The sequence below is a fragment of the Heliangelus exortis genome, chromosome 18 (assembly GCF_036169615.1).
Source record: "Heliangelus exortis chromosome 18, bHelExo1.hap1, whole genome shotgun sequence".
In the NCBI taxonomy this organism is placed as follows: Eukaryota; Metazoa; Chordata; class Aves; order Apodiformes; family Trochilidae; genus Heliangelus; species Heliangelus exortis.
Window position 1 is genome coordinate 8,620,673 of NC_092439.1, and position 12,620 is coordinate 8,633,292.

Below are 12,620 nucleotides of genomic sequence, written 5' to 3' on the forward strand. Positions count from 1 at the left end.
AGCTTAAGCCAACTACAGAGGACATGAAAAGCAGCTGAACACAGCAAGCAAAAATGCCAAAGGTAAAAAGCTGACAAGAGAAGCTGACATGATAGCACTGTGAAGAATGACAGGGCTTCACAGGTGGTAACATGGGAGCTACGTGAAAAATAGATTAATTCCATACCAAACTGAAGGAGAGTGCTGGGAAACTATGCAATAATACTGGGCTATGACAACAGGGCCTGTCTCTAAAGAGCAAAGAACACAAACAGCAATTTCTCCTCTAATGAGTGAACACAGATACCATGGCAATCATTGCCTCCACCAATGATCCTCTAGTCAGAACTCACTGATCAGCTGGACCTGAGCTGAACATGAAGACGTAAAAAGACAGAATCACGCTTTAGCTTCAAGTCTGGCAGCTCAACTATTTTGGGAGGCAGAGGGGTGGGAACAGAGGAAATCTGGGAAAACCTGAGAAGGAGGAGAACATAGTTAAAGCAAATTCCTAAATTAATGGAAGAATTAAAAAGAGCAATTCATGAAAAAAAAAGGAAATCTGAAGAAGTGTTTTTCATATTTGATGGACTGTTTTCCGATAGTGCTTAGTTGGCAGTGGAAGGGACATTTCATTGGAAGCCTGCCAACTGACTTTCCAGTTACAAAGGAATGCAAGTTTGTCACATCCCCTTTCACTGTACTTCTCTTCCAAGCCAAACACACATAAACAGTATAATGAGACATCCTGCAGGCAGGTACTTTCAGGTACTGCAGAATCAGCTACATCTACTTAAATGAAGTGTTTAAAACAGCAGTAAAAGAGAAAAGCTCTACAGTATACTATCTCCACTGTGTTTGAGAAGCAGGAGTCATTCTAAATACATTGTAAGACCAACATTTATGCATCAGCAGCAGAGACTGAAAAGAATTTTTTCACATAGCAAGAAAGCATCAGGATTTCTCTCAGGGTGTACTGCAGGGTTTTGAACCATCAATCTGGAAATACAGTATAAAGACTTCCTGATGTAAGGGAGCAGTGCTGTAGCCGCACTCAGCCTTTTCTTCAATTCTTAAATGCTGCTAAAAAAGAAAACTAAAAAATTGGTTTTCTCATCTTTGATCTCCAACTCCCTAAATATTTTTCTTAGGTCCAGGAAGTGCAAACAAACCCAGGATTGTTAGATCCCTTATGCATGTTGGAAACATTGTAGATATTTAATAATCCTTAGTTTAGTCATCAAGACGTGCTCTTAGGCAAAATTCAGAGAGTTTCAGTGTTATTTTTAAAAAGCAGTGTACCACTGAAAGAGGAAACTGCTATGTACTACTTGCCAAAAGTACATTATTAAGGAAAAAAGTAGTAAAGGCCTTGAAATGTAATGAGAAGGATTATTGCAACATGAAGCCACTCTCTTGAAACAGATTATGTCTGGAAAAGAATACAAGTCCCATTAGAAACCGATGGAAGCAAGTTTCAAAGAGATTGCAAACTAATTTCTTCTAAATTACTTAGTTAATTTAAATGTATTAAGCCATTAAATTAAGAGAAGACATTTTTTAAGTTACAGAATTTCCTTTAAAGCAACTTTGAAATCAAATCTCACTGGGTTCAAGTATGGTCTAAAGGTTATTTAGTTTTAATTACCACAATAAAAAATCCAAACCTTTTTCTTAAAAATATACTTGAATGTGTTAGGTCACCATCTCTCATTTCATTCTATTTCCTTTATTTCTATTTCCTTTATTTCTTAATCACACCAAGACCACCTGACTGAACAAAAAGTGAGCTACTACACAGAAACAATACAGGCATCCATCTCCAATAAAGCCAGTGTGGACAGAACAGGACTAGAGACATTGTGAAGAACATTGACAGGAGAAAAAAAAAAGGACAATTAAATTAATTTGCATAAAGTACCAGAAAACAACTGCATTTTGTGTTAAAACACTACAAAAACAAGAATTTAGCCTAGCTTCTTTTTTCTGCCTATGCACTCTACAAATCAGTAAGAGAAAGAGATAATAATTCTTCAAAATTGTACAATATAAAGTGATCACATAAGTGATCTGAGCAGTGTCATTCTTGTCAGTGGAACCATGAGGAACAACACTGAAGCTAATGAATCTCACAAGTTTAAGAAAGGTTTTCACAATTGCCTGGCTGTGCTCTCAACTTGTTCAACCTGATTACACTCCACTGATACAGAAGCTAGTTAGGTCAGCACTGCATTCTACATTTGCCTGTAATGCCTTCTGAGATCATTTGAAATAAAGGAGGTCATTCCTGTCAAAAGCAGCTTCTTGACCACCTGCAAGTTCCAAGTCAGTATGGCCCAAGTGATTCTCAGCTCTTGTGATATCTGAAGATGTAAAGAGACTATGATCCAGGCAAACTTTTCTAGCTACCTGCGTTAACATAAATTGATTCAGGACCTTCAATAGTGGGATCAATATTACCTGATCATACATATCACAGTTCAGTCTTGCTCTAATCCAAGATGAATTTCAAAGCTCAGAACTCAAACTGGAACTAGGCTTAGAATGTCTCATTACACTCATTTGGGTTAATAGCTGAGTTAGGATTTACTTTCTTTACTGTTTGCTGGACTCGATCTGCAGCTTGAGCAGCATCACTGTTGTTTAATTAATACAGCAGCAAGAAAAATGCAAATACTGTTGAATCTTAACTAGAAAAATGAGCTTGTAATGCTATTGTCAGAATGCAAGCTTGGCTAACATCCCTTGGTTCAACACAGTAGGAAAATTTAACTTGAATCAATTGTGTTTCTTACAGCATTAGCTGTAATCCAGACATGCATCACTGTGCACCAGAACATCCACAAAATCTTCATGACAGCAAATTTCTCTGGAAGCTCCTTGCAAATCTTTTAGGTTATTTAACATTTTTGTTAATTTTCATTCAAAAAATAAAAAAAACCCAAAAAAACCCCCAAAAAAAACCAAACAAAAAAACCACACACACACAAAAAACAAACAAAAAACCCCAAACAAACTACTTTCCATCAGGGAGATAGTTGACATTAATGTCTAGAGGAGTGCGAGTTCTTTAAATATACTGTTTCCCCTTAAAATTAGGGGACCTTTTTAAGCCTGTATTTAAGCCCCTTGCCCTTCCAGGCCTTTGTTTATCTGGTTATTTTAGGTGAAGCACCTACTTTCCAGTAGCTCTTTCAGATAAATATCAATAAGTATATTTTTTCCCAATACCTAGATACAGTCCACTGCTGCTATTACTACATCTAAACTCACACTTTCAAAAATACTGCAAGACACAGTTCCCAAAGGTCAGAAAAGAGCCCAACTTCTTCCAGTTCAAAACAGAAACAAAGAAGTTACAATCTAAAAGTTATATTAAATACCCTGTTACCGAAGCATAATTGAACTGAGGGAGCTGGGGTTGTTTAATCTGGAGAAGAGGAGGCTCAGGGGAGACCTCAACACTCTCTACAACTCCCTGAAAGGAGGTTGTAGCCAAGTGGGGGGTTCAGTCTCTTCGCCCAAGTAGTTATCAGTAAGACAAGAGGGCATGGACTTAAGATCTGCCAGGGGAGGTTTAGGTTAGATATTAGGAAAAAATTCTTTACAGACAGGGTGATCAGACACTGAAATGGGCTGCCCAGGGAGGTGATGGATTCTCCATCCCTGAACGTTTTTAAAGAGACTGATGTGGCACTCAGTGCCATGGTCTGGTAACCACAGTGGTAGTGGATGAAGTTTTGGACTTGATGATCTCAGAGGTGCTTTCCCATCTGGATGATTCTGTGGTTCTGTGAACTTCACAAATAATCAGTACTCAGTTGAACAACTGATCTACATGATTACATGGGAAAGTGTCACCGTACCTCCAGCTAAGCTCCAGGCCTGCATGACTCCACCAGCTCCTTTGGCCTCCCTAAGGCAAGGTTCAGACTGCAGTCACTCATTAAGGGATTCTATTTCAGCACAGAAGCAAATACAAAGCACAATCTGTGGCTTTATCCTCAAATCCCAACAATTTTCTTTACTCTCAGTTGTGCATATGTTTTTTTCATATATATCAGAAATGCAAAAAAATAAATTTTCAATAATTTTTTAAAGCCTGAATGAGCATATAAATGAAAGTAGCAAGTATTGTCAATTCAACAGAAGTAGTCCATCCAGAGCTTCCCAGTATAAAGACTGCTAAAAAACCCTGTTCTGTATAACTGTAATATGCCTTTCAGACCATGTCTCTATTTTGCCAGAGGGCAGGTGAGAAAAGGAAGAAAGATCATTCTTACAAATTTCTAAATTGCAACACAGAAAACATGACAATTGATACTATGAGATCCAAATGACACAGATAAACACACAGTTGTTTATGTGCAGCCTCTGCTGAGGATTAGGGGACACAAACACTGTATTGGCATCCTTGAAGTCCCACAGTATCCCACTACGATCCATTATGCCAAGGGCAGTAAGAATAGGATAGGCAGGTTGGAACATTCTTTAGTCTATAGAAGTATTGTAAGGATGATCCTTCTGGGTCCACAGAATAATGCCCTCTGAAATCACTGGAAGCCATTCTAGAAGCTGTAAGCTTGGAAATTCTACACTGTCAAGGATCAGTGAATAGCAGTACAGTAGGACAGGCTGCAACATTTTTCCCCATAGACAGAGAATTTAAAAAAAAAAAAAAAAGAAAGAAACTGCAGCAGATTCAGATTTTTCTGCTAAAAGGCATGTCAGATAAGTAACATTTTTCTCTTGTACTACACATTATTATATCTGCTGCTAAAAACAGAGTAAAAATTAACAAATACTAATACTAATAATTACAGCAAATAATCTATATTTGAGAATAACAGCACATAAAATTCACAGACCAGAAATGAGTTTTCTAATGCTTTAAGACATTTTTTTCCATTTATAGCCACATCCATATACCTAAATGATATTTTAGTTGACACGTTTAACAGAATCTTTTTATTCATTAGCTCCAAGAAAAAAAAAAAAAGGAAAGCTCAAAATCAAATTTAAAAAATGTACTGAGGAGTAGCAGGTCTAGCAAGCACAGGGGAATTGTTTGCAAAAGACTCATATTAAGACATTCTCTTACTACCTGAGATTCTTACTGAAGTTCTTATCTTCTCTACACTATTAAATTTCACAAATTTATCTTCTATTCAGAAATACACCAGAATCACGTAAGTAAGAAATAGATCCACAAATCTTCATTAACATTTTAAGCACTTTTTTTTCCTTAAGAAAAATTCTTAAAGACATGAGGTTAAATAAACCTCTTTAAAATTTCATCTTAAAACGAATAAACAAAAAACCAAAACAGAGGTATCAGGTTTATGTAGACAATGCTTTAGACTTAAACTACCACAGATCTAAGCTAAGAGTGACATCCTGTGGAAAGATCATCCCTATTCTCTTCTTTCTTCATGCTACTGTGAAGACAGCTTTAGCTCAGATAAAAACTACCACAATGTGATTTTCAGAAAGATATGTATCTGTTTTGTGTTACACATGTTACTGGGAAGGCAGAGGTGTGCAAGAATGACAAACAGCACTGGATTGCCACGGAGTTGAAAGCTGTGCCACACCTTGACACATACCTGTTTTTTCGCCACAAAAATTATCTGCCCTAGATGAAATCAGGCAGCAGCCGAAGACTCTGCATAAAAAAAAGTAAGATGCTGCTGACAATACATTTGCACAGGCATTTATTGTCACAGAAAACTAATTAAATTATCCTTGGTAATACTTTATTCAACTATCTAATGGCAGTTAATTTTACAAGGAAAGAGAGATACTGTAAACATGGAAACTGCTATGTTTTGATCTAATAGAGCTGATTTATGAAAATGCTAAGCAAAGGTTGCCGAGATTAAATTTTTATGTGCAAGATGGAAACAAATCCCTTGTATGTGAACAAGATTGTTTCCCCAACTCCTCTCTTTGGATATACTCACTTTTTGAGTGAGTGAGAAACAAAACAAACAAACAAAAAAAAAGCCCAACAAACAAACAAATGAACACACAAAAAACAACAACAACAAAAAACAAGGAGATACACTCCATAGAATCATAGCTGCATTTCTCTGCACTTGTGAGCTGTGGAAGATATGAGTACTCAAGCAAAGAGAGATGTGCTCCATGTCACCAGCATCCTTTTCCCTACTTTCTTTCCTATACATGTAGGAAGGAAGAAGAGGTGTCCATGATGCTTATTCTCCCCCTTCCTCTCTGGAGTTACCATTGGTTCCAAAACACAGTTTCTTATTCTGTTGTTGTCAGACCAGACTTAGAAGAAAGTTTCACACTGCTCCATTTTTGCTACCTCTGCCTCCTTTCTTGCTTGATCTTAGATTCAACATGGCCAGAGGGAAAGGGCTGGGGGGACAGTGCCTTTGCTTTCCACCACATCCCTTCAGCTAAATTGTCATATTATTTTTCCCCTATCCATTTATACCTCACAGTCCTGCCAGCTGGAGCTGTTTGGAGACACATTTATTCTGTTTGTACTCCACCTATATTTTAGTGAAAAAGATAACAACCTTAATATCTAGTACATTTATTCTACAGCTCAAGAAATATTCTAAGGATAGAAGTATAACCCTGCTTTTTTGATAGAATTTATCAAAAGCCTCCCTTTTTCTCACTGTAATTAAAAGATGCCTGGAAAGAAAAAAAACAGCCCCACTTCTCAAAAAAAGAAGTAGTCACAGAAAAGCAAAATGAGATTATGAATCTAGTACTGAAAACATTGAACACATGATAAATTGCATGCACTGTGAGTAGCCCAAATAATTTTTGTGTGGCCACTTAATGTAGCAAGTACAGTTTAAGAATCAGAAAAACACTTAAAACAGAGGACAAGTCTTTCATTGGTTTAAAGCAACATATTTCCATTTAAAGTAATCAAGCAGTAAAAGCTGTATCAGTTGAAATGAGAATTTGGCATACTTGGATTGAAAAGCAGCTGAATACAAAACTGCAGCCTTCACCACACCAGCAAAAATTACACAAACAGGGGGCTGATGCCACCTGTGTAGCCAAAGAACCACATCTAATTCACGAGGCCTCAAGCTACAAATGATAACCAGATCTTGAACTCAGGACACTGAGTCCTATGCAGTCCTATGATTCCTATGCAGTCAATGTGAATGAGAGGAACAGTGCAACAAGACATTAGGAAGGATTTGACAGCACAAGGCAAGGGACTAGGAGTCTCCTAACTAAGTAGAATAAAAAGAGATCAAAGAACAAATGGATGTTTCTGATCCTCAAATGTCTCTTAAGTACAGAGGAATAAAAAGGTTCCCTCTGGTCCAAATTCTGCAATGAGCAAAGGGAGCAAAGATGAGTGCTGTCTGCACCAAATTTCCATCAACCTAGGCTGAACTTTGACATACCCAGTGTTTTGTCAGTAAAAGCTGACGAAAAATTGAAAGAGTAACCATAGGGGACAGAGGGCAGCAAGTTGAAAGTACAAAAAGCATTGTGCAACCAGATTTAAAGAATTTAATATTAAAAGACAAAGGGAATTAAATTTCAGAGTGAAAGCACAACACCTAGGGACAAACCAGAAGACAGAACTATATATTACATAAGACAGCTACACTGCAAAACTGGAAAAAAGAACAAATGAAGCTTCTTGAAGGAAATTCCATGAAGATACCAGCTCATGGTGACCATATGAGAAAGAAGGATAGGTACAAAGATTCATTGCCCACACAGCAAAATAGTCACAAAATATGAAATTACCAAAGCATGTTTATAACATTGCTAAAACAAATTCTGGGTAAGGATGATCTGTGTATCCTTCCGCAAGCTTCTGAAGCTTTGAGGGACAAGCAGCCATTGAGTTCAGAACTCGAGGTTTCCACAGTACCACACATGGCATGACACACAAATCTGAATAGGGACCCTGTAACTACTCACCAAAGGAAGAGGAGGGAGAACTTCTCAAGTATCCATCCTTTCTCTCAGTTATTTTCTCTGTGACAGGCATGTGGCCTGAAACACTGTGAATAGCACTATGCAGAAAGTCATTGTGTTTTACTTGTCAAAACAGCTTCAGAGGGAATGCAAATCATACTTACTCTTCTACAGAAGAATTCCACTGTAAGTATAATTAAATACAGAAGAAACAAGATAAATCTGCCACTGGTACTAGGGAGAGCTCAAAACCCATCATAAAAACAACAGCAAAACATAAAAGAGGACACGAGCCCTCTAACAATGGAACAGTCTCTAAATGGAGTGGGAAATGGGTTCAATTTGCTGCAAATTATAGCCCTGATAGAATACTGCACATTAAGTAGCAACATTGAGCAGCTGCTATAATGGGCATAAATCCTCCAGAAGTGCCCAGTACTACAGCTCTGTCAGTCACAGTCAGGGTCTCCAAGGCACTCTGGAAAGTACCATTACAGGAATAGTCACTGCGGATTGTTTGTGCTGAAACAAAACCAAATGAATTCAAATAGCAAAAGTAGTATTGATCTGCTATGTTTGCCTTACAATTGACAGTTCAGGTTAATGCATTCTGTGAGGAGCATAAGGTATTGAGAAATTTTGGCACATTTAGGTGGGGTTTTTTGTTTGGTTGGTTTTTTACTATTTTTTTCTGTTGTTGGTTGCTCTTTTGACTGTTGTTGGTTGGTTTGTGTGTAATTTTGTTGAAGTTTTTCTAATATATATATTAGAGCAGCATCTAGAAGTATCACTAGAGTTTATAGTTCCATTAAACTAGCAGAGGATAGCATTCAAAAAGAAATAGTGCCATGAAGAGCTGATTTAAATAGGGAAGAGGCAATTATTGTGAAAAATGTCATGAAAGAAGTTACAAAAAATACTTGTCTTCAAAATATTTTAGATCTTCATTTAAAAGTTACAGGTTTCATTTTTGGCCTAAACACAAAAAAAATTCTTAAAAGTGCATCTTCTGCACAATTAAAGTTTTATGCTTAATCACTACTCAGAAAATTTATAATCTCATTTAACACAAGATATAATTAGCAAATGGAATGTACACTAAGGTGGCACACAGAAATTGACAGCATAACTGCTGAAAACACCAATTAAGCTTGAGGCATGCTCATTTTAATATTTGCCTTGTCACAGCCCTGGCTTCCCTTGAAGTGCCAGTTTAGAGTCTCACAGTGTTACTGCCCTTGAGGGCACCAATGGCCCTTCAATGCCCTGACCAGCCCGATCTGGGACTTACACCCATGCAACAACTGCCCAAGGGCCCAGGGACCTTTCCACAGGACTGTGGTTGGCAAGGGCACTGTCTTGCCTGTGTGCTGTGGTCACTTCACTCCTGGATCATCCTCCCTCATGGGGGAGGGACAGCCTACATCTCTCTGCTCCCAGGCACAGGTTCCCTAAAACGTAACTCCTTGAGAAGCGTTGAAGGAGGAAAAGTACATCTATTTGATTTCAGTCACCAAGACATTAATTAAAAGTTATTAACAAGATTCTCTCTTTCACAGTTACAGCAATTTCCTTTCCCTAGAATTAAAAATTTACAAGTCTGCCTTCCTCTTCCAATAAACTTGCCAGCCCTTTGTTTCATCCTCCACTTAACATTGAAGACAAGTTGGAAATAAGCAGAGAGAGCAGTCAGTGATCGAGAGCTGCCAGAGACAAACCTGAGCCAGACACCCGGTTCTCAAAGATGAAAACTTCTGTACCTCTGCCTGACTATGGCAACGATGAGGCATCATCAAGAGGGAGCACTGGCCTTTGCTCACACCCCCCATGGCAGCACAGTGGAACTAATTAAATAAGAGTAAAATATCCGCAAAAGAATTAGACACTTCAGTGATTTCATGACAAGCAATAAGACTGAAAATCCAAATTATTAGTTGGATTTGGTCCAGCGTCAGGTAGAATGTTCTTTATCTCACAGATAGAACTTGCAGCAATTTTTTCAGACTAAAACTCTTAGAAATATTATCAGATTATATTACTATTCTATTCTGTGAACACACCAGTGAAAACATTTTATTTTACAGATCTATTCATATATAAATTTAGAGTATAAAGGAAAAACATTTAGAGAATTTAAGTGTTTTAATAAGCAAAATTTGGATAAGAGACAAAGATCTCAGTACAGGATTAAACCCATTTTTAAAAAAGGAAGATGAGATGAAGGCAGTAGCAGTACGTAACAGTTAAACTTCCATCTCCTGTCTTACTACATTCAGTAACTAAACCACTTCATAATGATTGCATAGTATCTTATTGCTACTCAAATTACAACTTCTGAACTAAAGCATTGGGTTGTGTTTTATATCCCCAAGCATGAAAAAGTAACTATTGAAATGTGATGCACAGAATGAGCCTCTAGAGACCCTGAAATGGCTCTGACACTGTGTTCTCCCACCCATTCGACTGCCATGACAATTCTGAAGGTCTATACAATTAAAATAGCAGTACTACTGTTTTCCTGTTATTTATTTTACTAAAAAAATTAAGTTGAGGAAATCAGCCACTGCTTGGGATGCTTTTATTGTGCAGACATTGCAGAAAGCATAGTACTCTGCAGAAATGTGATGATGAAAAATAGGAAGTTAAAATACTATCTTTCATTCCAGCATAGAATCCAGGAATTTTAGCAATTAGTGTTTGAATAAGAACTTTATCTCTCAAGTAATATTTTTTTCTCATTTCATCACTGAGGAAATAATTTGGTCTCCAGTGACATAACCAAGCTGGAAATGGTAAAAGTGACAGAAAAATACTCTTCTGCACACATAAGAGGAGAGGAGCAAGCTAGTAGAAAGAAAGCCTACTTTTGAAAACTAGTATCTGTTTTTCTAGAGTTTTTTTTACCAGACAAGTAGTCATTTTATTTATGTCAGGTCAATTGCAGACTGCAATTTCCCCTTTCAGACACATTAAAAAAAAAAAAAAATCCAATATTTAACAGAAAGCAAACTAATTGTTTGATAATGACCCTTTAAGTGCCCAGAGTAACCTTAATGGCTTTAAATGGCATTTTAATGAGTTATTCAGAGTATAATTGATTGTGTGCTATTTATACACAGACATGGACAGAGTAACTTTTATTAAATTACATTTAACATAATGTTGTTTCAAGCCGCATTCTCTGCACAGAGATATACTACAGGAGAGGCATATATATGTATATATTCACATACACTTGTGCTCTGACTTCATAAGCCTGTCTAACAGTGAGTTTGAAACAGGGGATCCATATTCAAGTCCACACTCTGCCTTACACTGGGTAATGCAAGATAAAGTGCTCCAAACAAGGAAGACAAGAGGCTTAAATCTAGATCTCACATTTCATGCTGGTGCTCTGTATGTGATCTGCATAATGGTGATAGACACATGCATACCTCTCAAAATCAAAAAGCTGAAATTCTGAGTTTGACAACCTAGTTTCAGGAAAATGGTCAAAACATTTCATACTATTCTGGCATGAAAGAGAAAAATAACTCGAAACATGGGGTGTACCTGAAAAATAAAAAAAATAATTGTAGGAAGTGTAGCTTTGCACACACACCTCACTATGAAAAAAATCCTTTTTATCTCTACAGGAAACAGCCTAAAAAGAACTGAAGCTGACGAAATATTTGAACACGAAATTACCATCATTAAGGGGTTTTGCCAAAGAAATACAGAAATATAGAAATTTAAGCTCTTAGAAGTTTGGCAAAGAGTGGTGCACTTGTCGTTTAAGTACATCACAACCCTCTTGTGGGTGATGTTGTGTGACACACAGCAACCTGGCATGCCTAAATGATAAAACATCAGCTCTTGACTGAACAAATACGCACTTATTGTCACCTTGGTAAGCTGCAATCATGTCATATTTCTGTGATAAAAGGAAGCAGAAAATTGTTTTGATGAAAATAGGAAAGATTTCCATGTGTATTATGTGCTTACAAGCAAAACAGTGAAAGACAGCTGATCCTTGGGAGTAGAATTGTATTACTTCAGGCCCCATGTAAGTGGGGGAGATACAGAACCTGTATTTTCATTATAACCTGTATTTTCATTATAACTGACATATCCTGATCTCCTTAATCTTCAGTAGGGCTCATTATGAGGCTGCAATATTCAGAATATATACTTTTACTATGGAAATAGAGCTGTTCTTTATATAAACACATACTGTCCACCACACCAGGGAGAACAGTAGTATGTGTTTTTATAGTAAAAACAGTACAAAGAGCTGGCTAGTTCTTCTAGTTTTCCTTTCAGTAAGGGGACAGAAACAAAATCCAAGCTTTTCCCATTCACAATTCTTCCAAACAAAGGATGTATTATAACCTGAAATCAAAAATCTGGATACTTGAGAAAAGCTGTAATTCTTCTGTACCAACAGCATTTGCAGAGCTGTAACACTGCTACTTACTACAGAATGCCCACACAATGAATAGCAGTACAGAGTGCTATTAATGCCACTTCCAATTTCATCTTCAATTTAGGAAATCTTAATTTAAATCTCCTTGTCATCAGAGAGTTAGAAATTCAAGATATTCAAGATTAATTGTGCTTTTTAAAAAAAATTTCAATTTAAATTAAGCATATCTTTGGTAAGTGGGTCAGATAACTCTATGGGTTTCGAGTTCTTTTAGGGGGGGGAAGTCTGGTTTATTTTTTGTTTT

At 37.1% G+C, this 12,620-nt stretch overlaps 1 long non-coding RNA gene across 11 annotated transcripts in view; it reads right to left on the reverse strand.

Annotated features, from left to right (window-relative positions):
- The window catches only part of LOC139804549 (uncharacterized), a 149,584-nt gene that overhangs the window by 113,154 nt on the left and 23,810 nt on the right, over nt 1-12,620 (reverse strand). The gene's annotated exons all lie outside the window — the stretch shown is intronic.